Source organism: Protopterus annectens, chromosome 6.part1, assembly GCF_019279795.1.
Source record: "Protopterus annectens isolate FY-2018-M chromosome 6.part1, PAN1.0, whole genome shotgun sequence".
NCBI classification, from domain to species: Eukaryota; Metazoa; Chordata; order Ceratodontiformes; family Protopteridae; genus Protopterus; species Protopterus annectens.
Window position 1 is genome coordinate 38098752 of NC_056738.1, and position 23489 is coordinate 38122240.

The 23489-nt window shown below is 41.2% G+C and overlaps 1 protein-coding gene across 2 annotated transcripts in view; it reads left to right on the forward strand.

Annotated features, from left to right (window-relative positions):
• IFT172 (intraflagellar transport 172) overlaps positions 1-23489 on the forward strand; it is a 3348311-nt gene that overhangs the window by 3149880 nt on the left and 174942 nt on the right. The window lies entirely within an intron of this gene.

Sequence of the window (23489 nt, forward strand, 5' to 3'; positions counted from 1 at the left end):
CCTCCCATCCATAAACCCCGCCTGTTCCTCTGATATTATTGGGTTTATTACCTTTTTCAGCCTATTCGCCAGAATGGATGTCATGATTTTCATGTCCATATTCAAAAGTGATATAGGCCTGTAATTATCAGGATTTTGGAATCACCTTTCTCTTTTAATATCAGAACTGTCCTTGAGGCATTAAAATGAGGATCATTAATTCTATTTAGAGTGATATAATTAAAAGTCTGTGACAATACACTGCTCAAAATCTCACTAAAAGATTTGTAGAATTCCGAGGTCAAACCATCTGGGCCTGGGGCTTTGTGAGGCTTCAGTTTCTTGATTGTTTCGGACACCTCCTCAACTGTAATCGGTTTGATTAAATCTCTATGAAATTCCTTGTCAATATTAGGGAAAGTGATTCTCTGTAAAAAATCTTTTCTGACTTTATCTTGCAAGAGTGTCTGCTTCTCACCATAAATCTGATTAAAAATTTTTTCAAAGGTCTTCATGATATCCGCCTTGTCAATATATGTAGTATTGTTATAGTGTATTTCAGTAATTAATCGTGTTGATTTCATCTGGTTAATAATACGAGCTAATGTTTTTAAGGGGGTTTGAATATGATTTGCATATTTAACTAAATTTCTTTGTTCATAAAGTGACAAATTTCTATTATGAAGTAAAAATAGTTCTTTTTGACATCTTAATAGCTCAGTTTCTGTCTGTTCATTATAGTTCCTCATCAAATCTTGGTCCAGTAATTGAATTTTAGTTTCTAAATCCAATTGAGTCTTCTTTTGTAATTTTTTATAATATGTAGCTTTTTGTATAAATAGTCCTCTTAGCTGCGTTTTAGTTGTAGCCCATTCTATATCTATTGGGTGTCTATTTTGGGAAATATTATTTAATGACACTTCTAATAACTTTTGAATTAAGAAAACCCCACAAAATTGGTACTGCCCCGGACATTGCTTACATTGATGGAGGTAGAAAAGCCCACTTTTTTATGAGAAGTAAGAACAGCACTAAGTAAAATGAAGTCAAGGGAAGCAACAGGGTCAGATGTGACAGCAGATATGATCCAGATATAGGATGGTTTAGGTGAGAAATGGCAGAGGGTACTCACAGCAGTACTGAGAGAAAAATGTATCCCAGGTGTCAGGAGAGTAAACATTCTAGTACCAGTGTACAAGATCAAAGGGGACAGTCACAGCTGTGGGCAGTGTAGAGGTATCAGACTCCTGTTACACTGCATGAAAGTGCTGGGAACTGTGATTGATAAGTGAACACGCAGAGTAGTAGAAATAAAATTGAGAGAGATGAGCAGTTCAGATTCAGGTCAGGATGCAGCACAGCATACCTAATGTTTGCAGTAGACATAGAGTTCAGAAGCCAGAGATTTGGGCAGTCATGTCGTGGTTTTGAAGTCCCAAAAACATTGATAGAATTAGTTTAGTACAGGCTATTTCAAAGACCTAGTGACCCAAGTACGAACAGTGTCCCAACTTGCAGAGGGGTTCCCAGTAAGGTGTGCATCAAGATTCAGGTATAACCCCACTGCTGTTCAAACTGGTGTTGGACTACATTAACAAACAGGTCATGGGGAAAGACCAACCAAGCTGCTGCATGCAGATGATGTGGCTTTACAAGCAGACTCTGAACAAGAACTTCAGTAAATAAGGGAATAGAATGCAAAACTGAAGGCACACAAGATTAAACTGAATATAGAAAATACAGTTGCCATGGTAACAAATGGGGGAAATCAGAAGAAGCTGAAAACTGTGATAGAAGGGAAAATAGTGAATCAGGTTAACATCTTCAAGTATCCGGAAGGAGTCATTGAAGAGAAGGGAAGTCTGAATTAAGTCAAATCCAGAATCAGAGGGGCTGCAGACAACTGGCACAAAATGTCAGGGGTAGTATGTGATCAAAGAATGCCAAAGAGGCTGAAGAGTTAGGTGTACAAAATAATGGTACAACCAGTACTACTGTATGGTCCAGAAACCTGGGTAGTGAAGGCAAAGCAGTTGAGGAACCTAGAGATGATGGAGGAAGTGCCTGAGACAGGTGGTAGAATCCACACTGTAGTTCAAATAAAATGAAGACATCAAAGCAGAAGCATGTGTAACTTCAATTGCAGAGAAGGTCAAAGAGAAAAAATTAAATTTTTTATGCACTTGTGCAGGAACGCAGTAAAGGCTAGTGAAGAGACAGGAAGAAGGTAAGAAAATGCAAGGGTGTCTGGCATGGAGATGGATGGATTGCGTGAGAGAAGACCTGCAATAGTCAGGCATGACTGTTGATGAAGGTAGGAGAGTAACAGGTGGTGACACATCAACTCCATATAGAAAACAGAAAAAAGGAAGTTGATGATAGTGATTGCCTAACACCTCTGCACAGTTACTGACGCATACCATTTTACATTTCTGTCTCCCAGGAACAGGCATCTGCAAAAGAGAAAACTTGCACCACAAGGTGTGTATATAGTTTATTAGTAACAGCCTGTGTTATACATGGTGGAGGGAGATCCCCATGTACCAGCTTAGACACTAGTGTTTTATCTGTATGCATTTACAGGATTCACCAGGATAGGATCTGGCACAACAAGTTCACACATGATTGATGTTTGTAGAGGCTGATGATAATGGTATTGTGCACCTACAAAACACAATAGAAAGGGCTCTAGTAAATATGGAATGAAGTGCTTGAATAACTATTTATAAAAGAACATAGCAATAAGTGACATATATTTATTGAAAATTTACAAATGAAAGATTTTAGAAAGGAAAAGGATAAGCAGAAATACAAAGTAGCAGGTGGCTTCCCTACTACTCATTAACTGCAAGCTGGATGAGGGGCTAACTCGTTGAGCACATCTCAGTGCAGTTGAATTCACCAGTCACTGTTGTCCATAGTAAAGCACTGCCAGTGCAGATTCTGAGTGTGCATAAATTATTGTTTCTTTTCTTTTGAGAGATTTCATCTTTATTCTTGTTTTTGCAGCTATGAATTTGGTATATTTTAGTTTAGGTGGTGTGTGGGTAATTGCGCATCTGATGGGAGTGCAAGGGCCTGCCCTCCTGCAAAAAATAGTTGTTTAATTTTTTCATCAGGTTGAGTTCCCCAACCAGTTGTGCTTGGAATGTTGGTACCTCGCTGAGATGTAACTCAGTGAGCTGTAGTGGTAGCATAGCAGGTATATGAAGACATATGCTAATATTATAACTGATATGAACAACATAACATATTTGAACATAGTACATAATAAGAATTTTTTTTCAGTATGTAGTTTAAAGTTGAATTTTAAAACCGTAATTTATGGGGAAATGGATCTATCATATGCAGCAGCTGGAGAGACCACAGAGGTTCTTCACCAGGAGAATCCAGGGCCTCAAACATCTACCCTACACAGATAGGCTGAAGGTTCTGTCCCTCTACTCAGTCTCCTACAGACTCCTCAGAGGTGACCTCTGTCTGGCATACAAAGCAATCTCAGACCCCACCTTTATGGGACTGCTGCATATCTGCAGGTCAAGCTCCACTCCAGTAACCCACACGCACGAACCTCAACCTGGTCTGTGACATAATAGGACTTGTTGGAGGGACAGATTTGTGTCCCAGAGGCTCCCCCTTTTGTGGAATAGATTCCCCCTCCATAACAACCAGAGTACCTCATTAACCCTTTTTAAGCGTAACCTGGATAACTGGATGGGGAACAGAAAATACACCCTTGGGATTCCACCTTTGTCCCTGATGGGTAGTAGCATTCAATGCTGACTTGTTGGAACATGGGTTAAATTCTTGCCTAGGCTTGTAAGGGCCTCAGGGCCAATAGCCTAGTAACTTCCTCTGATAAACTTTTAAGGTTACTCCTTGCCTATGTAAAAAAGAAAGAAAGGAGAAGTTAATACACATTCTATTTAAATGTTTAAAATATATGGGGGTTTTACTCACATTCACCCTTTTCCAGAAAAAGTTTGGACAAGTTGGAAAATAATATGTTGGTTGACGTTTAACTGAAATATGTGATCTGATGTCTCTTCCATCCGTTCTTCAACAGATGGGCCTTTGGATCAGACCTTGGTTTAGTCATCTGCCACTCTAGACTTCAGGATCCAAAGCTTAGGTTCCTCCCCTTGCCCATAGCCCTCTCATATTCCCAACATTGCTGCAGATCTCAATTGCTGCTCATTAAAGTAAGACATGATCCATTGCTCAGGTGACTCAGATAAACGTAGTTGTTTTTTTTCTAGGTTATTTCATGTAGGTTTCCAATTTCTCTTTTTGCCTTGCCTTTTTCTAGGCTTTACACTTTCTCTTAACTAAATAAAAATAAAATATCAAAAGTGTGGCTTATGGCCACAAAATCCCAAATTCAGATGCACATTCAAAGTAAGTGCATTGCCTAGGTGCTGGGCATCTTGAAGAGGATTGCTCCATCTGTACTGCTTTTGGCCAGAGAGTAGTTATGGAGGATTATAACAAGTTCTGATTGGACTTCTCCCAGCCCTTGGGTCCTGATCCAGCTTTTTGTATCCCACAGGAGTCTCTCACTAAGACACGGATTTTGTTGAAGGGGAAGGTTCCCCCAAATCACCCCTTGAGGACATCTCATTCAGGGAGATCATTGAATTTTTGAGGCAGAAAGGTGGATGGTCTTCCAAAGCCCCTTCCAAGAGGAATCTGTGTTCCTTGAGGCCTTCAGGTCTGGCCCAGGTATATCTTGGGTACCCCCTCCCATGGATGAGATGTTTGACCTAATCTTAAAATGAACGTAGAAGGAACCAGATGTGGCTGAACCGATACCACTCAAACCAGACAAATTTCATGTATCCTCCAAAGATTGTCCTCTGTGGAGCAAGGGTCCATCAGTTAATTCTGTGGTCGTGGCGATGTCCATGAAGAAGGAGCTGGCTGAGGAGAGCATGTCTGTCCATCCCCTAACAGGGAGTCTAGGGCTTTGGACAGGTTTAGGAAGTGGGTTTACACTTCAGTGACCTTTACCCTGAAGGTGCTGAATTATCTGCCCCACATGACAACATTTTGAAGAGATTTGACAAAAGAGCTTTCAAAATCTCTTTCAGTGTCTGTCTCTGCAGTGGCCAAGAAAAATGTATACAAATAGCTAGCCACCCTACAGTCCCTTTCCAACACTTCGATGTGCTTGATTTCCAGTGCTACAGAGGGCACTTTGTGAGCTGCTTGTATAGGCATTAATATAAGGAAACATGCTTGGATGTGCTTGTGTGACTTTGCAGAGCACTTTAAGATGTCCTTTATAAATGCCCCTTTTGATGATCTCAGACTAAAAGGTTCTGAATGTTCCCCTATCTAGATGATTGGTTCATTTCTGCTCCTGATCCATTCATATTCTTTAAGTCAGAAATTAGGAGATGCTATGACAGGAATGCACTATTCAAACATATAGAGGAATTTGGTCAGCAGCATTTTTTTAGGTTTTTTTTTTTTTTAGGTTTAGAATTATTGACCACGTTACACCTATACCTAGGGGAGGGGACCTAAATAATCACTTAGAAATTAAAGAATATGAATGGATCTTGAGACTTATGAGTGATTCAAAACCAGGCTTGAATAGCCAAGTCAGTCTCAAACCTATTTTAGTTAAATTAAGTAGAGCTAATCTCTCTTAGCCTGAAGTTTTATCTAAATATATATATTTTTTAAAGTTTTATTAAAGTATTTCAAGTTTTTGTATTAAGTTTTTTAAAAAAGTTTTTTTTAAATGTTTCTTTAAAATGTTTTTGTGATTTGGATGACATATCATGTGATTTTGGCTGCATGTCATGTGATATATTTGGACCTATATATAAAGAGCTGGTTCTATGCATTGTTTTGTATTGAGAGAGGATTGTATCCGAAAGCTTTACTTATATAAAGTGTTTATCCAGTGGTTTCCTGCCTTGTTCTTTGCATTTTGGTTCCTGGCATTTATTTTCTTCATTTCTGCTCCTACCAGGGATCTTCTCCTCCTTGCCAGGGGCTCCTTGCTCTATTTGTGCTCTTATCTGGGCATTACAGTGAATCTAGACAAATCCAAGTTTCTTCTGATCCAGACAGTAGAGTTCATTGGGACACAGTTGGCCACAACTGGTCAGATTGCAAAACATCCAGAGAACAGGTTGATAACGCTGCAGAATCAAGAGTCAAATGTCCTTTCCTGCAAGAAGCCATCCGCGAGATTAATTGTTCAGCTTTTAGGATCTGTGGCTGCCTCCTTTACTCTGTTCCTCCTACTGAGATACCACATGAGGATTCTCCAACTATCACTTTTAGTACAGTGGTCCATCAGACATCAACTTTTGTGCTTCCCAGTTAGTTTGACAAACATTTGTAGGACACACATAACATGGTGGCCTTGGTCAACAAAGGTATCACCAAGTCGACTCTTTGTCCCTCCTTCTCCTAAAGCCACTATGATTATTGATGCTTCCCAGCTGGGGTGCAGGGGAGACCTGCCTTCACATCAGTGTTCTGGAGATGAGAGCTGTCCTCCTAGCATTGTAGGCTTTTCAGGGTGTTCTACCTCTGGGAGTGATTTCTATCCAGATGGACAGCATGTGAGTAGTCTTCTACATCAACATATTGGGGGATCACTGTCTTTCCATTTATGTCAGGAAGCGATGATAGTGTGGCAGTGGGTGATATTTTCTGATCACTTTTTGATAGCAATACAGATCCTAGAGGAATCCAGTGTTATGGCAGACATGTTGAGCAGGTCAATCCTCCTACCTTATAAGTGGTCCCTCAATCCACTGGTGGAGGAGCAGATTTTCTGGCACTGGAGCTGACCAATCTCTTTCCTTACCCTCACAACATGAAATGCAGCAGTTTCTTCACCCTGATCCCTCAAAACGAGGAGTCACCAAGGGATGCTCTGTTCCACATTTGGACCCTCAAAACTCCTGTATACCTTTCCCCTATTCTGTTCAGTTCCAAATTCAAGCAGAAAGCATCAGAGAAGATCACAGTCATCCTAATTTCCCCTTTCAGTCCGTCACAGGTGTGGTTTCCCTTCCAATGGCCTCACTTGGTGCACCCTCCTTGGGTGCTGGATCCTGATCCAGATCTTCTGTCTCAACTGTCTGGAATACCTCACCCAGGCATTCTGGCCCTGAAACTATAACCATTTGGTTTCTCCAATTACAATGATGGATAATCATCCCAGGCTTTCTTCTCCAATTATCCACATTTTTTCATCTCAGGAAAATCTGCAAAAACAAGTGGAAAAGATTTTCTGTCTGGGCCTGTCAGTTGAATCTGGACCCCCTTTTCAGCTCCTCTTCCTGCTGTTTTGGATTGCCTGTATTCCATTTTTCATGATGAAGCTAGCTATTCTACTATTAAGGTCCAGCTAGCTGTAATTTCTAATTTTCATATAGGGAAAATCATTCGTATATAACCTCCCTTGGATTGTCCAACATGTTCTTAAGGGTTGCTTTCCTTCTAAGACCCCCTCCTTAGGGATCCCACTTCTCCTTGGGACATGAACATTTTGCTTAAACAGTCATTCCTGTGAATCTGCAGCCAAGCTGGACATTAGGTTTCTTACTTGGAAAACATTATTTCTGGTGGCAGTCACTTCAGCTCAGAGATTTTCTGAACTGCAAGCCTTTTCTTGCAATCCTCCATATCTTATTTTTCACAAGGACAGGGTATCTTTACAGACAAATCCATCCTTTATTCCAAAAGTGACAAAACTTCACTAAACTAATTCCAGTTTTCTTCCCTAATTTTTCTAACAAAGGGGTGTACATGCCACACTTGCAGGATATGCATCATCAACTCTGTTTCTGTCTTCACCATGCCAAACATTTTACAAAATCTGATCAACTGGTTGTCGCTTACTTCAAAGCCAAATTGAGACAAGGTGTCTCTAAAGAAACTTCATCAAGGTGGCTGTCTGACTGGGACTTCCAATGTGGCTACACATTGATTAACAGCTTAATTCTAGCTCTCCCAGTGTGAAAACAAAAACTCAGCAGAGAAGGCCAGTAGACTTTTGTGTTTCTGGGTAAATTTCAGTAACTGCCTAGTAACTGCACTGCCTGGATGCCAGAAAAAATAAATACAGAGGACCTGAAGGAAAATCAGCTACAAAATATGAGGAAAACACTGACTGGGAAATGTACTGCAGCTGTTCAGCAAAAAGCAGTACAAGCTGTAGGCATGACTTCCAGTAATCTAAAGGAAAGTATAAGACAACTGTACACAGACCTGGTTAAAATAAATAAAACGCTGATGGAGTATATCAACTCAAGGAACAAAATGCTGGAAAAATGGAAGAAGCTTTAAACAGATATTCAGATGAGGTGATAAAACTGCAAAAATCAGAGGTTGAAATGAAGAAAAGGCTTACTGAATATGACACTGTTCAAGAAGAGATGTTTCAAAAAATAATAGAATTAGAGGACAGAGCATGTAGGAAAAACCTGAAATTGTCAGCCATACCAGAGAAGCTGGAAGGAATAGACTGTATTAATTTTATGAAAGCACAAATAAGCAACTGGACTGGCATTCCACAGCAGGAGTTGTTAATTGAAAGGACACATTGTATGTATGCTCCAAAACTGGCTATGAGAAAGCAATCTAGACTTTTAATAGTAAAGATGTAATCATATTAGCAGAAGGAGTTGATTCTGACAAAACTGTGGCAGAAGGACAAAGTACTAAAAGTGGGAGACGGCAGAGTGTTTTTGGAGAACTCATTGTGCACCAGGCAGAAGAGGAGTACATTTATTCCATTATTCAGGGAATGTCAAGAAGCAGAAGTGAGATACAAACTGCTGTACCCAGCTATATTCAAAATATTCTTCCCTGGAGGGACAAAAATCATTTTATGATGAAGTACATGCTAAGGAAGAAATACAAAAAGGACTTCTGTTGATATTTGTGCAGCTGCCACAAAGTGAAATATTCATAGTTTCATTTCCCATTGCAAATTAGACTTGGTTTCCAGAAATAAGGCTGCTTTTAATTCAGCTGTCCTCCGGATTATCCTTTCATGAAACCACCCTAGAGATGTTTAACTGGTGACTCTATCCCATCCATTCAGGAACGGATGGAAGAGATAACATCCAATAAAAAAATTATGTTCTTACCATAATGATGTGTGTTGTCTGCTTTCATCCTTTCTCAACTTCTCACTCTCCTTCCCCCTTTTATAAATGAGAAGCTCACTTCTTTCTTTGTTTCTGGTGTGACAGTCTGACCTTCCACCTGGTCTTTTTTCATATGCTCTGTATGCTCCAGATGAGATTATAAGTGGGTGGTTATGTCCAGTATTCTGTTAGAGATGAGATTCCACTGTCTGTGGAATTGTGGACAAACTTGATATGAGGTAATGTTGGAGTTAGGAGAGTATTTTGGGTAAGGAGAGGTGTCTGAACTTTGGATCCTAAAGTCTAGAGTGGCTGAAGACCAATCCAAGGTTGGATCCAAAGACACATCCATTGAGGAAGGACAGAAGTAGACAACAAAGATTTATCATTATGGTAAGTAGGTAATATTTTTATACATATATTCTGTGTGGCAGAGAAGAAGTAACTGAAAGAATTATCTCAAGCAGCTTGTAAGACATATAATAAGAGGGGTGTTAATAAACAAGAGCTGTAGCTCATGTAAAGACATTGTTCAAAGTTTTAAGTGCTTAATTTTTTTAAGAAATGAGTGTGAAGTCAAATTTTTATAATAAAATAGAATTTGTACAGTAAAATTTGCATTTATAACTATAGCAGCATCACCAAACTGTTGATGCAGTAAACCTTTGAACTTTTGAATTGTATACAGAAAATATGACTTGGCATTTCCTGTGTAACCCAGGGAGACTTAGGCTCATTGTGGATGCTCTTAACAGGGTATATCTGAATGAGTGCAAAAAAAGGCTCTACTAGAAAAAGATTTGGATGTTTTTTTTATATTGTGTTAGAGTTACCAATAACATCAGAAAAACTACAAGAGTTAAAAGATTACACTAGAGCTGACTTAGAACTAAAGTTGCTTAGCCATATCATTATGACATCTGGCAGTTAGCACACAGGATTAAGGCTATGAATTGTTAATGACCTACTTTCTGTAGTCCATGGTTTAATTCCCTCAGTCTCCTTTGGCTTAATGTGTGACTTTGAAAAAGTCACTTAATCAGCCAGAGTTCTGGGGCAATTGGAAAATTGTGCTAGGTTCCCTAGTAGTTTCCTGGACTGCATGGTTAGTAACTACCTATGAATCTTTGACCGTGTGTCCTGATGGAATGAAGCCATTGCATTCTATCATGAAGCCATATTTCTTGGTTAGATATGAAACCTGTGTTCAAGGGCTTGAATTCAGAGATAACAAAGTGGTTAATCCTTCACAATTACTTTACAGTATGTTAACAAAAATACACAAATAAAAACCACAAACTATGCCTGTAAGACTCCACTTTCTTTTGTGAAGTTTTTGAGCATATTTTGTAGTTTTATGTATATTTTTTAGCACTGTTTACTTTTATACTGTCATAGGCTGGAGCACCTTCTGTGTGGAGTCTACATGTCCTCCCCGCGGTCGAGTGACATTAAAGACATGCAGGTAGGTGTGAGCATGAATGGGTGTGCCTTCCTTGAAGGTTGGGTGTTGGGCTGGCAACTCGGCACCAGAAAAATCCACTGCCAATCATTAGCAGACCGGAGTTCCGCTGTGGCGACCCCTAACTGGGAAAAGCCAAAAGACATTACTTAACTTCATATTGTCGTAACGGACAATATCAATCGTGCGTTTGGGCGAACCAAATGAGCGAAATTCAAACTTCAACATTGTCAGAAGTTCAAAGGTCAGCAAATTGAACAGCTGATTCACTGACATTCGAACTAAAATGTTGAAGACACATCGTAATGCAGGGGGCAAGCACCCCTGCACCCCCCTACTTTAATATACGAACTCCGAGATTGCACTACAGTGGGGAATGGGTTCATTTCCCGGTCCCCGCTATAGTGCAGTCTGCACCCACAATGTCGAATCTGCAATGACCGAATGCCAATATGCATTCGCCCATTGCACATTCAGACAATTTTTTATTGAGGTTTTGCATTGCAAACCTTCTTTTGCACAAAATGGAGTCGCACGAGTGCATAATGCACTTATGAAGGTAAACCCTTTAGCACACCTGTGGAGTCGTTTTTAGGCATATTTTCTAGTTTTAGACATACTTTTAGTGCCTTGTGGAGTCTTTTGGATATATTTTGTAGTATTATACATATTCTTCAGCACCCACCAGCATATATTATTTGTGTGGTTTATTTACAAAAATACTTGAGTCACGTGGCCATAACAAAATGCAAGAAAAGAACAAGTGATGTCATGCACTGACCAGTTGTAACTGTGCAGAGTAGGTAAGACAGAGCAGTGAGGTTTGTGGCACATTCAAAAAGACAGAAACAGAAAGGGGTGTAATCATGTCACATTATATTCTCTCATTGATGTTGCTGCTAGTAGAAGAATTGTTCTAATATTGAAATTTACATTTTCTGCTTTATATTGACTCATCCTTGAAATGTCTTGAAGCACTGCAGTTTGAGAGATCCTACCAGTGACTGCTACACTGAAGTCTGTATTTTGCAGGCAGGGACTTTGGGAAATGTCATATGCAACAGTGAGCTGCAGTTTATCTTTACAGAATTTCGGGATTTTACAAAGTAGTGGGATTTACTCACATTGCATCAAGTTTAGAATATCCACTATACAGGGAGGTTGAAAGGATGGTGCAGACAGCAAAGTATATTCTAAATAAAGTGAATATTCAGGAAAGATAAATTGTTGCATTCCATTTCTTGAATACAGAAACACTCCATTGCAATCTGTGGAACTGTCACCAGGCACAGCTTCTTATGGATCTAAGGCTTCAGTGAAAAATTCCTAAGTCATTTCCATTCTTACTTTCTGAAAGCAAGTAATCAGTATAGAACTGTTGCAAGCCTGACAACAGACATTTTATGGCAAATCCTCATGGCATTTCTGTATCTTAAAGAAAGGCTAGGAACAAGAATAAACAAAGATTCAACTGGTAACTTCAGAGTACAAGCTATAGTAATTGGACTCACCAGTTCCCCATGATCATATCTTGTACAATATGATAACATGCAGATCTGTTGTAGGAGTATGAAGTATCTACAAAAATTGCTAGACCTACAGTTTTGTGCAGTCTGCAAGTGACAAAAACAGTTAGTAGCGCGGAAAGGGACTTGAAGCTTACAGAGAACATTCACTGTAAATGTCTGCCACTGAATTTGTCAGTTAAGTGTGTACATAATTATGTGAAAAGTTTTAATTTGAAAAGCCGTTATTAATTGCACCTTCATAGGACTTATGTAGTTATGTATTTAAGTTCAAATATTTTCTAGATTGGGTGCATGCAATGCATCTTCAGTAAAACAGGGATGCCACTTGCAATGTGTGTCATTAGTGTACTGTGCATTTAAGAATCTTAGTATAAAGGTAATGAGTCACATGATTTGTGTTGATGTATTCAACAAATAGTTGACCTAAGTACTTAATTATATATTTGTTGGAGTCCTTTCTATCATGTCTTGTAGGTGCATAATCCCATTATCATCGGCCTCTACAAATATCACGCATTATACTTTATATCAGAATATAAAAGTGACACATGAAGCAAGTGTGTGACACCTCTACTGTGTAAGATTAGAAAATTGTATGCAAATTTACTTCCCTACTCGAAAAGCACCCCCAGACAAGTCACTGCTCTACTCTTTCTGAGGTATTTACTTTGAAACATACCTTTTGACTGCACCTCTTTATGAGGAAGGGTCCTGGTTTGAGTTGTGAACGCTGTCAGCTTAGCCAGATGGAATTTTTGTAGATAATTCTGTCATCTGTAAATGTTAATGTAAACCACAGGCTTGTTGTCTTAAATAGAGTTACATGTGGAACTGAAAAAAATGTAACAGTGCAATCTGGGTGAAGACATTCTTTCTATTGTTTTAACCAAGAGTTAAATTGCTAGATTTAAACATGCAAATGTATTTTTATTGCTCTGCTTCCTGACCAGCTGCAAGATTACACAAAGATATGTTAAGAATGTAAATGTAGTTTCCATTAGCCTGGGGACCCAGGGAAGTGTGAAAAATGATGTAATGAGAACCAGGAATGTGATTTTAAAAACAGAGAGAATCAGAGGGCATTAAGCATTTTTGTCTTGACCATCCAACTCATCAGCACTCTGCCTGTGTTCTATATGTACGTTATCTTAGACTTGTGTTTTCTTTTAGAAATAGCTAGAAACTAGAAAGATTAGACTGTGTTTTTCTGTGATGTCAGAACTGTACTACTGAATTATTGTAAGTATTTCTCTGTGATCTCTGAAACCTTGAATAGCACTGTGTAGAAAGAAGTATTTTCTTGTGTTTTTATTATTTATTATTAAATATTTTAAAACCTTTCAACTGCGGCTGTTTTATGTAGAGATCATTTAAGCTCTTTGTACTTGCTTGCCTTTGGTAAAATTATACAAAGCCACTCCTATAGCTTTAGCCCTGGGCGATACTACCAATTGGATAATAATATTGCACAGTAATAATTGGACACCCTTTTAAGGGCGTTTGGGTAGCTGATGAATATTAGCTGGGTGGTGGCAGTGATTGCTACTGTATAGTCTGGGTAAAAGGGGCACAGCTGGAGAACCTGTGCCAACCTTCCCCAGAAGTGTCTGTGTGTGGTTGTATAAACTCTTATCTCAAAGTGGGTGTGTGTCAGCTACTTGAGCAGGGACACGAAGCACTGGTTGGACAGAAAGGGTGCTGGAGATTTTAGCTTGCTCAGCTGGCTGAGATCTGGACCCTATAGCTGTGCCAGTGGGGAGTGTTATGAGGACCTGGAGAGCAAGGGAGCGACCAGCCCCTGACTGAGTGTGATCTCTGTGTGCTCTTAAGGGAAATTGCACTTTACTGTGTGTATTTGTTATCCTTTCCTCTTATATGAGATGCCCCTCACTGGTGTTAGTGGTGAAGATTGAGGCTCCTTAATTGCTGGGCCAGGGCACGAGCATCACATATTAATTGTTTGGCAGAGGTGGGATATCCACATCACATATTAATTAGTTGGCAAATACTAATTGGCTTGTAGTGGTGTGGGTAGAGTGAATTCCTGTAGCTTGTGTATAGTGAGCTTTGAAGGTATTTTGTACTCTAAATCAGCCACACAGTGAATACTCAGAGTTCAGATCACTGTTGTTTTATTTCTTTTGTTAGCTTAGTTAGTCAGGGTGAGCAGGCAGCATGTCAGCAGAGGAGTATGGAAAGATGACAAGGAGCCAGCTGGCGGAGATGTGCCAGGCTAGGGGACTGGTGCATGGAAACATGAATAAGGCAGACCTGATTGCAGCCTTGGTTACAGCTGCATCAGAAAACAGCAACCAGGAGGACAATCAGACTGGCAGTGGAGATATAATACCCTCGGATAATGGACAGCTCAACCTTTCTGCAGAGGACTTAAAAATCCATCTGGAGCTAAAGAGACTTGAGTTGGAGGCCAGGCATGTGGAAAAAAAAGCACCTGAGAGACTGAGGCGTCTAGAATGTGAGGACAATGAGAGACTGTGATGTTTGCAGGCTGAGGAGAATGAGAAACTGCTACGCCTGGAAGCTGAGGAAAAGGAGAGGCAGAGGCCGCATGAGAAAGAGATGACTGTTCGCCAGAGTTATGGAGGTAATGGGGAAGGGAGTAACTGAACCCCAGAAGCACAACAGGTCAGTAAATTTCTTCCACAGTTTAAAGAGGGGAATAATTTTGATAGTTTCATTCATATGTTTGAGACGGTTTGCAAATAGTATGGGGTTGACCAAAGGCTCTGGGTACAGTTCCTGACCCCCTTACTCCATGGTAAAGCTCTAACTGTTTTGTAAAAATGTCTGACATTGCATGTTTTGATTATACTGCTGTTAAAAAGCATTTGTTAGAATTGTTTAAGCTAACACCTGAAATGTATAGGAAAAAGTTTCGTGAGCGTAAGATGCAAGGCAGATGAAAGTGTGTGTGAATATGTTGCTGAACTGAGCACTTATTTCCATAGGCTGGTGAGTGGATGTCAGATCACCACTTTTGAAGGGCTGGCAGACCTTTTGTTGAGGAAGCAAGCCCTTAGCACTTTGCCTGAGGATGTGAGGATCTGGTTAGCTGATAGACAATGTGCTACTTCAGATGAGTTGGGGAAAAAGGGAGATGTATTCCTGGCAAGCAGGGCAGCCCTGCACAGGAAAGGGACCCCAGTACTGCTCATGGGTCTAAAGGAACCCATGGTGGGTAGCACAAACTGCCCCAACAGAGTTTGCCAGTAGCAGGGGAAGCCACTAGTCCAGGTACATATCTAGGAGCTAGGTTTAAATGTTTTGAATGCAACCAGTGGGGCCATGTGGTATACAGGTGTCCACGGAGGCAAGGTGGGGAACAAAAGGTGAGGGAGCCAGCAAGTGGGAAAGACCAAATGCCAATAGTAGGTTGTCTTGGGACAACAAGGGTACCAAACTACCACCAGAGGCTATATCCTGTTGTAGTGAATGACAAAGAGGCCATTGCCAAGAGAGACACAGCCTCTGATATAACCATTGTAAAGTCTGCAATGGTTCCAGAGTAGCACTACTTGCCTGGGCAGTCTACTCCAGTCAGGACTTTAGGAGGGATCCCATTCCAAATACCTTTGGCTAGGATTCACCTTGACTGGGAGGGTGGAAAAGGTAGCCAACAAGTAGGTGTGTTTGAGGATATACCTGCAGATGTCTGATAGGGAATGATTTTGATAGTGCAGTACCCTGTGCTTGTGCAGATACATGCAGTCAGGCTTGGAGACAAGCAGCTATGTCTGGCAGCCTGGGGGAGACCCAGACAGACTGCATACCTGCAGCCAGAACTGGTGAGGTGGTTACTTCAGGGAGGGTGCTACCCTGTAACTGTGAGACTGAAGGTGAGCCACAGCTGTTTGGGGGTACTGATGGTCCCATGGACATAGTGACTGCAAAGGTAGAGGTGAGTAGTAGTACCCAGGCTGACAGTGAGGCACCACTGTCAGAGGATACTCCAAATAGTACAACCTTTGCGAGTGAGGCAGCTGCAGTGTCCCCAAAGAGCAAAGTATTCAAGCAAAAAGAAAATAGGACCAGCATACAAGGCACCTTGAAAATAAATTTATTGATTGAGGTTCTTGAAAAACAGACCGGTTTTGGCAAATATTTAACAAACACTGAAGAAGGCTTTGTTAAATATTTGCCGAAACCGGTCTGTTTTGCAAGAACCTCAATCAATAAATTTATTTTTAAGGTGCCTTTGTATACTGGTCCTATTTTCTTTTTGCTTGACCACTGTCAGAGGATGCCAAACTTCACGTGGAAGGGGTGCTGGGAAGGGTTACAAGAAAAGAGTTGAGACAAGCTCTCAGACCCTACATTGCAAGGCCTGAAGCAGGTAGCTAGGGAGGCACCTGATTCTCAAGGAAAAGGGGAATCTGTATACTGGGACAAAGGGTTACTGTACAGAGAGTGGACCCCTGAAGGAGGGCTAGAAGGTGAGAGAGTACAGCAGTTGGTAGTGCCTAGAGCCTACTGTCTGGCACTTCTAGCCATAGCCCATGATATACCCTTTGCAGGTCATATGGGCATAAAACATACAAAGAGGCGTATTATGCAGAACTTCTATTGGCCTGGAATTTCCAGAGATGTAACAGGGTACTGCAGGACCTGTGAGCAGTGCCAAAAGGTAGTCAAGGCAGGAGACAAGGTGAGAGCTCCTTTGATGCCTTTGCCTGTGATTGAGGAGCCATTTCATTGGGTTGCTATGTATATTGTGGGTCCTCTGATTACCCCAAGTTCCACAGGGAAAACGTATGTCCTAGTGGTAGTTGACTATGCTACACGACACCCTGAGGCAGTGCCTTTGTCCTCCATTGAGGCAGAGAAGGTGGCAAATGATTTGTTAAAGATTTACAGCAGGGTAGGTTTCCCAAACGAAATACTGACTGACAGAGGTGCCAATTTCATGTCAGACCTGCTGGCTTGTCCGTGGAACTCCTGTGGGGTGAAGCACATGAAGACCACCCCCTATCATCCCCAGACTAATGGTCTTGTTAAGAGGTTAAACTCTACAATCAAGTCCATGCTACGGGCATTTGCAGATGAGTTTAAGAGGGAGTGGGACAAATATTTGCCCCATCTCTTGCTGCTTACAGAGAAGTTCCCCAGGAATCCACAGGTTTTTCACCCTTTGAGTTGTTGTCTTGCCATAGGGTGAGGGGACCTCTAGATTTAATTCGAGATGAGTGGGAAGGTGAGTGTGAGTCTCACAAGGAGTCTGTTGTGGCATACATCCTAAACCTCAGGACAAGGCTCAGGGAACTCATGGGCTTGGCCCAGGAGAACCTGGCAGAAGCCCAACAACAGAAAAAGGTGTGGTATGACAGGAATGCTCGAGCTAGAGAGTATGCTGTGGGGCAGCAGGCAATGGTTCTCATTCCTATCAGACACAGCAAGCTGCAAGCAGCTTGGGAGGGAGCGTACAAGGTGGTAAGAAAGGTAAGTGATGTTAACTACATGATGTAACTGCTAGGCAAAGGCAGGGGCACAAATTGTACCATGTTAACATGATGGAACCATACCATGATAGGGAGGCCCTTGTGCTGTGCATTTGCAGTAGATTGCAGGAGGAGTCTGAGGGAGATCTGGAGACTGATCTCCTCAGTGAGGCTAGGGCTGACACCTCAGTGGAAGGGGTAGCAATGTCCCAGCAGCTATCTCCTACCCAGGTTAGAGAAATCCAAGCAGTGTTGCAGGAATTTGGGGGCATGTTCACTGGGAAACCAGGGTGTATCCACCTGGGGCAGCACCAGGTGGATACAGGACCCCAAAGGTGTATTAGGCAGGCCCCTTATAGAGTGCTCGAGAGAGTCAAACAGAGTCTGAGGGAGGAGGTACAGGAGATGTTTGAACTAGGGATGATTCAAGAGTCCAACAGTCCCTGGGCCTCCCCAGTGGTGCTGGTGCCAAAGAAGGATGGCAGCACCAGGTTCTGTGTGAACTACAGGAAATAAAATAGTCACACTGAGTCAGATGCTTACCCCATGCCTAGGACAGATGCGTCCCTAGAGTAGCTGGGTGGGGCTAAGTATCTTACAACCATTGATCTTACCAAGGGTTACTGGCAGGTGCCCTTGACTGCCAGTGCGAGAGAGAAGTCAGCCTTTGTGACTCCTTTTGGGTTGTATGAGTTCACAAAGATGCCCTTTGGGATGAAGAATGCCCCAGTGACTTTCCAGAGGCTGGTAGATCATATCCTAGCAGGAGCAGGAGGGTTTGCCTTTGCTTACCTAGATGATGTTGCCATCTACAGCCATTCCTGGCCAGAGCACCTTCAACATGTCAGGGAGGTGCCAGGCAGACTACAGAGGGCAGGGTTGACCATTAAGCCGAGCAACTGTCAGGTGGGTATGGCAGAGGTCTCCTACTTTGGACATAGAGTGGGGAGTGGTAAGATAAGGCCAGAACCGTCCAAAGTGGAAGCCATTCAGGCATGGCCTTCACCTGTTACTAAAAAGCGGGTGAGGGCATTTTTAGGGACAGCAGGGTACTACAGAAAGTTCATCCCAGTTATAGTACCATAGCTGCTCACCTCACAGACCTGACAAGGAAGAACAGGCTAGATAAGGTAGTGTGGACCCCAGCATGTGAGCAGACATTCCAGAAGCTTAAAGAAGCTATGGGAGGACCCCATGTGTTAGTCAGTCCAGATTACAGCAAAGAATTTGTTGTGCAGGTGGATGCTTTGAATCTTAGCCAGATCTCTTCAGAGGGGGAAGAGCACCCAGTGGTTTATCTTAGTCATACACTCCAACCCAGGGAGGAATGCTATGCAGCTGTAGAAAAGGAATGTCTAGCCATAGCGTGGGCACTGCAGAAACTTCAGCCTTATCTGTATGGAAGGAAATTCACTGTTATGACAGAACACAACCCCCTAACATGGTTAAACCGAGCCAGCCAGCAAAATGCCAAGTTGCAAAGATGGAGCCTGGGGTTGCAAGAATATGATATGTCAGTGCAGCACCGCAGTGGGATTAGCAATGCCAGTGCAGATGGGGTCTCAAGACAGGGGATGGGGTAAGGCATTCTCAGCTAGATCTAACCCTCTCAAGCAGCGTTTCTCAAGGGTCACTTGAAAAACTAGCTTGAGTTCTCCAGGGGGGAGAAATGTGAAGGCTGCCAGCCTAGCCAGATGGAATTTTATAGATAATTCTGTCATCTGTAAATATTAATGTAAACCACAGGCTTGTTGTCTTAAATAGAGTTACATGTGGAACTGAAAAAATGCAACAACAGTGCATTCTGCTGTAAGGAAGCAAAGTCAAGCATTTTATGACTGTCTTTGATCTTTAAAGTTGGCTTCGGACGGTCTAGGCGAAGACATTTTTTCTATTGTTTTAACCAAGAGTTAAATTGCTAGATTTAAACATGCAAATGTATTTTTATTGCTCTGCTTCCTGACCAGCTGCAAGATAACACAAGGAGATGTTAAGAATGTAAATGCAGTTTCTGTTAACCTGGGAACCCAGGGAAGTGTGAAGATTGATGTAATAGGAACCAGGAATGTGATTTTAAAAACAGAGAGAATCAAAGGGCATTAAGCATTTTTGTCTTGACCATTCAACTCATCAGCACTCTGCCTGTGTTCTATATGTAAGTTATCTTAGACTTGTTTCCTCTTAGAAATAGCTAGAAACTAGAAATATTAGACTGTCTGTGATGTCAGAACTGTACTACTGAATTATTTTAAGTATTTCTCTGTGATCTCTGAACTCTTGACTAGCACTGTGTAGTAAGAAGTATTGTCTTATGTTTTTATTATTTATTATTAGATATTTTAAAACCTTTCAACTGTGGCTGTTTTGTGTAGAGATAATTTAAGCTCTTAAGAGTACTTGCATGCCTTTGGTAAAATTGTACAAAGCCACTCCTATAGCTTTAGCCTTGGGTGATACTAACAATTGGATAATAATATTGCACAGTAATAATTGGACACCCTTTTAAGGGCCTTTGGGTAGCTGATAAATATCAGCTGGGTGGTGGCAGTGATTACTACCAGCCTTCCCCAGAAGTGTCTGTGTGGTTGTATAAACTCTTATCTCAAAGTGTATGTGTGTCAGCTACTTTGGCAGGGACACTAAGCACTGGTTGGACAGAGAGGGTGCTGGAGATTTAAGCTTGCCCAGCTGGCTGAGATCTGGACCCTATAGCTGTGCCAGTGGGGAGTCTTACTGGGGACCTGGAGAGTAAGGGAGCGACCAGCCCAGGACTGCCTGTGGTCTCTGTGTGCTCTTAAGGGAAATTGCACTTTACTGTATTTGTTATCCTTTCCTTCTATATGAGACGCCCATCACTGGTGTTAGTGGTGAGGATTGAGGCTCCTTGATTGCTGGACCAGTGCACGCATCACATGAGTCTTAAAAACTCCACATTCCATGCTGTTCCATATTAGAAGGATGTGTTACATAAAGATGTGGCGATGTGAGGTAGTGCCAGCTATGCCAGAGAGAGTAGGGCAGTGGATGTGTAACATATCCCAGCATAGCTAGCTGGAGTTCCTGCTGGACAGAAAAGAAGTGCACATGTATGTAAGACTGTATTGTAACTGGTAAAATGATTACATTGTAACAGAGAATACTGGAAGAGAAGAGGCTAATTTCAGTCCAGCTAACTTTAAAAAATAGTCAAAATTAAATTACCTGTTTTAGGCCATAAAAATGACATCTTACAGTTCTGACTGCAGCCAGAGACAAAAATGTCTGTGAGAAGCCTGGCTTAGTAGCTCTGTAGGAAGACTGGAAGTGTTAAATTTTTTTTACAGCTTCCAGATACTGTAACACATCTTAGCAAAGCTTTACGTGTGTGTGTATTGTGACACATACTTGCAAGATCCAGGCTCAGGTTTCTAGTAAAGAGGGTAGTGTGGGAACCAGAGTCAGGTGACCAGATGTGATGTCATTGTATAGCCAGCACTGAAATGATATTTAGATATTTGTGATAGATGGCACTTACACTCTGTAATTGAAACTGACAAAACCACTCGCCCATATCACCATGCCTTGTTGTAGTAAATAACTTAACTAGGGAACAATGATTCTTTAATCAATCAGGAAAATATAGTGAGATTAGTTAGGTATTGTTTTTCCTATATCCGTGTGAGTCTGTCCATCTGTGTTATTTTTAATATTTCCTTTGACTGAAACTCTAGTGTTTATTGTAAATAGATATTCAGTATTTTCATATTCTTTTATTTATTATCAAATATATTTAAACTTTTCATTGTGGCTTGTCTTTTTAGAGAATATTTAGCCTTTGAGAGTACTTATATTTATTTGGTGACACTGTGGCCGCTCCTGAAAGTCTTGCTCTTTGGTCAACATTACCATTGATATTAGAATTAATTTCACTCAGTATAATTGGATACCCTGTTAAGAGCCTCAGAGTAGCTGCTTGGTGGCAGTATTGTTACCTTATACCCTGGGGCCTGGCATGGCTGGTAAATCTGTGCCAGCCTTTCCCAGGTGTGTGTGTGTGTGTGTGTGTGTGTGTGTGTGTGTGTGTGTGTGTGTGTGTGTGTGTGTGTGTGTGTGTGTGCGTGTGTGCATGTGTGTGTGTGTGTGTGTGTGTGTGTGTGTGTGTGTGTGTGTGTGTGTGTGTGCGTGCATTTGTGCAGGTGTGTGTGTGTGTGTGTGTGTGTGTGTGTGTGTGTGTGTGTGTGTGTGTGTGTGTGTGTGTGTGTGTGTATCAAATCTCCAAGAGTGTGCCTATCATCTACTTGGAACAGGGACACAGGGCACTGCTTTCTGCAGAGAGAAAGGTGAAGCCTTATTTGGGGCATGGAGGAGAAAGTCCAACTCCAGGACTGGGTGTGCTCCCTGTGTGCTCTTAAGGGAAATTGTGCGTGGTGCAGAGAACTGCATCTGAAAATACTGTGTGTATCTATTTTTGCTCCAAGTGAACGCCCTTCACTGGTATCAGTGTATTGGCCCAGAGGAGGGACCTCACAATAGATATTACCATTTTTTCAACAAATATCCATGGTAAAAATACTGAGTCATATTAATCTATCAGACTAACTTGTAAGTATAAAGTAACACGTATTAACCATGCAATGAGCATCCTAGTTGAAGTTATGTGCAAGTGTTCTACATTTTGCGCATTTGTTCCACATTATGAGAAATAATTTTCAACATTTTGGAGATGGTAGGTTTAGATTTATGCTTTGAAACATAAATGTACTCATATTTGTTAGCTTTCTGATTTTTCACGTAGGTCACAAGGTTATACATGTACTACTATAAGGATACAATGGGAGCAGCCTTCTCATGAAATGGCTTGGTTTACTGACACTATATACTGCCATAGTGTGTTTACATGGGTTTCCTCTGGGTGCTCCAGTGTCTTCCCACATTCCAAAGACTTGTAATAGGTGGATTGGGACACTCTAAATTGACCATAGAGTGTGTGCATGTGTATGTTTATGTGGTGTGGAAGAACTACTAATGCAGGGCTAGCCACCAGGTAGTTTAAACCTTGGGTGTAGATGATTGTCATGGATGAATGGATAGCTGAAAACATCTGAAATAAGCGCAACTGTAAATGTCTCTCTCATACAAAAAGAGAACTTTTTTACAGCATCCTTAATTAATATACACAAGGGTGTTGTATGCTAACACAAATGTCTTTAAAACCAGAGGGTCTGTCTTATACATTACTATTGTGTTATCTGTTCCTTATGTAATGAAACTTTTCTTTCTTGGCCTGTACTGAAAATGGGCTTATCTAGAGGATATCTCTAATACCACATTACACTAAACTCTCAGTTAACTGGCACTCATGGGGATTGATAGAGGCTGGATAACTGTAGTTTCTGGTTGCTTGAGAGTTACTATTAACGATAGGCCTGAATAAAAAAAGTGCAACACATGAAAATTGTACTGTATTTCTTTGATTTTTTTTTTTTTTTTTTGCCAGTTGCTTCAGTTACAGTTAACTGAGAGTTTACTGTACCCTTTTTTGCATTCATTTAAGATTCAAAGACTGTGGGTATAAGGCATACAACCAATCTTGGATGGGATACCCATTTAAACAAAAATAAGAATATAAATAAATAAGTGTACCTTACTTCATTTTACCATGTAACTGCTTGCCACATTTATAGAAGAGACTGTTTGTGTGACTGCTGCAGAAACAGTATATTGTGTGGGGTTCTGTGAATTTGCCATACAACCAGAACTGGGTCTGATGATACAGTCGCAGTATGCTGCATCTCCTTTTTTAGTATAACTCATCTGTAGTAATAGGTGTAGCAGTTACACAGTGCCACACAATGCTAACACTGTGTACATTACTAATGGATTTATAGTGGGAATGTAAACAATTCATAGCTGGCCATACATGCCTTGAGCTGTACTGAAAATGGGCTTATCTGACAAT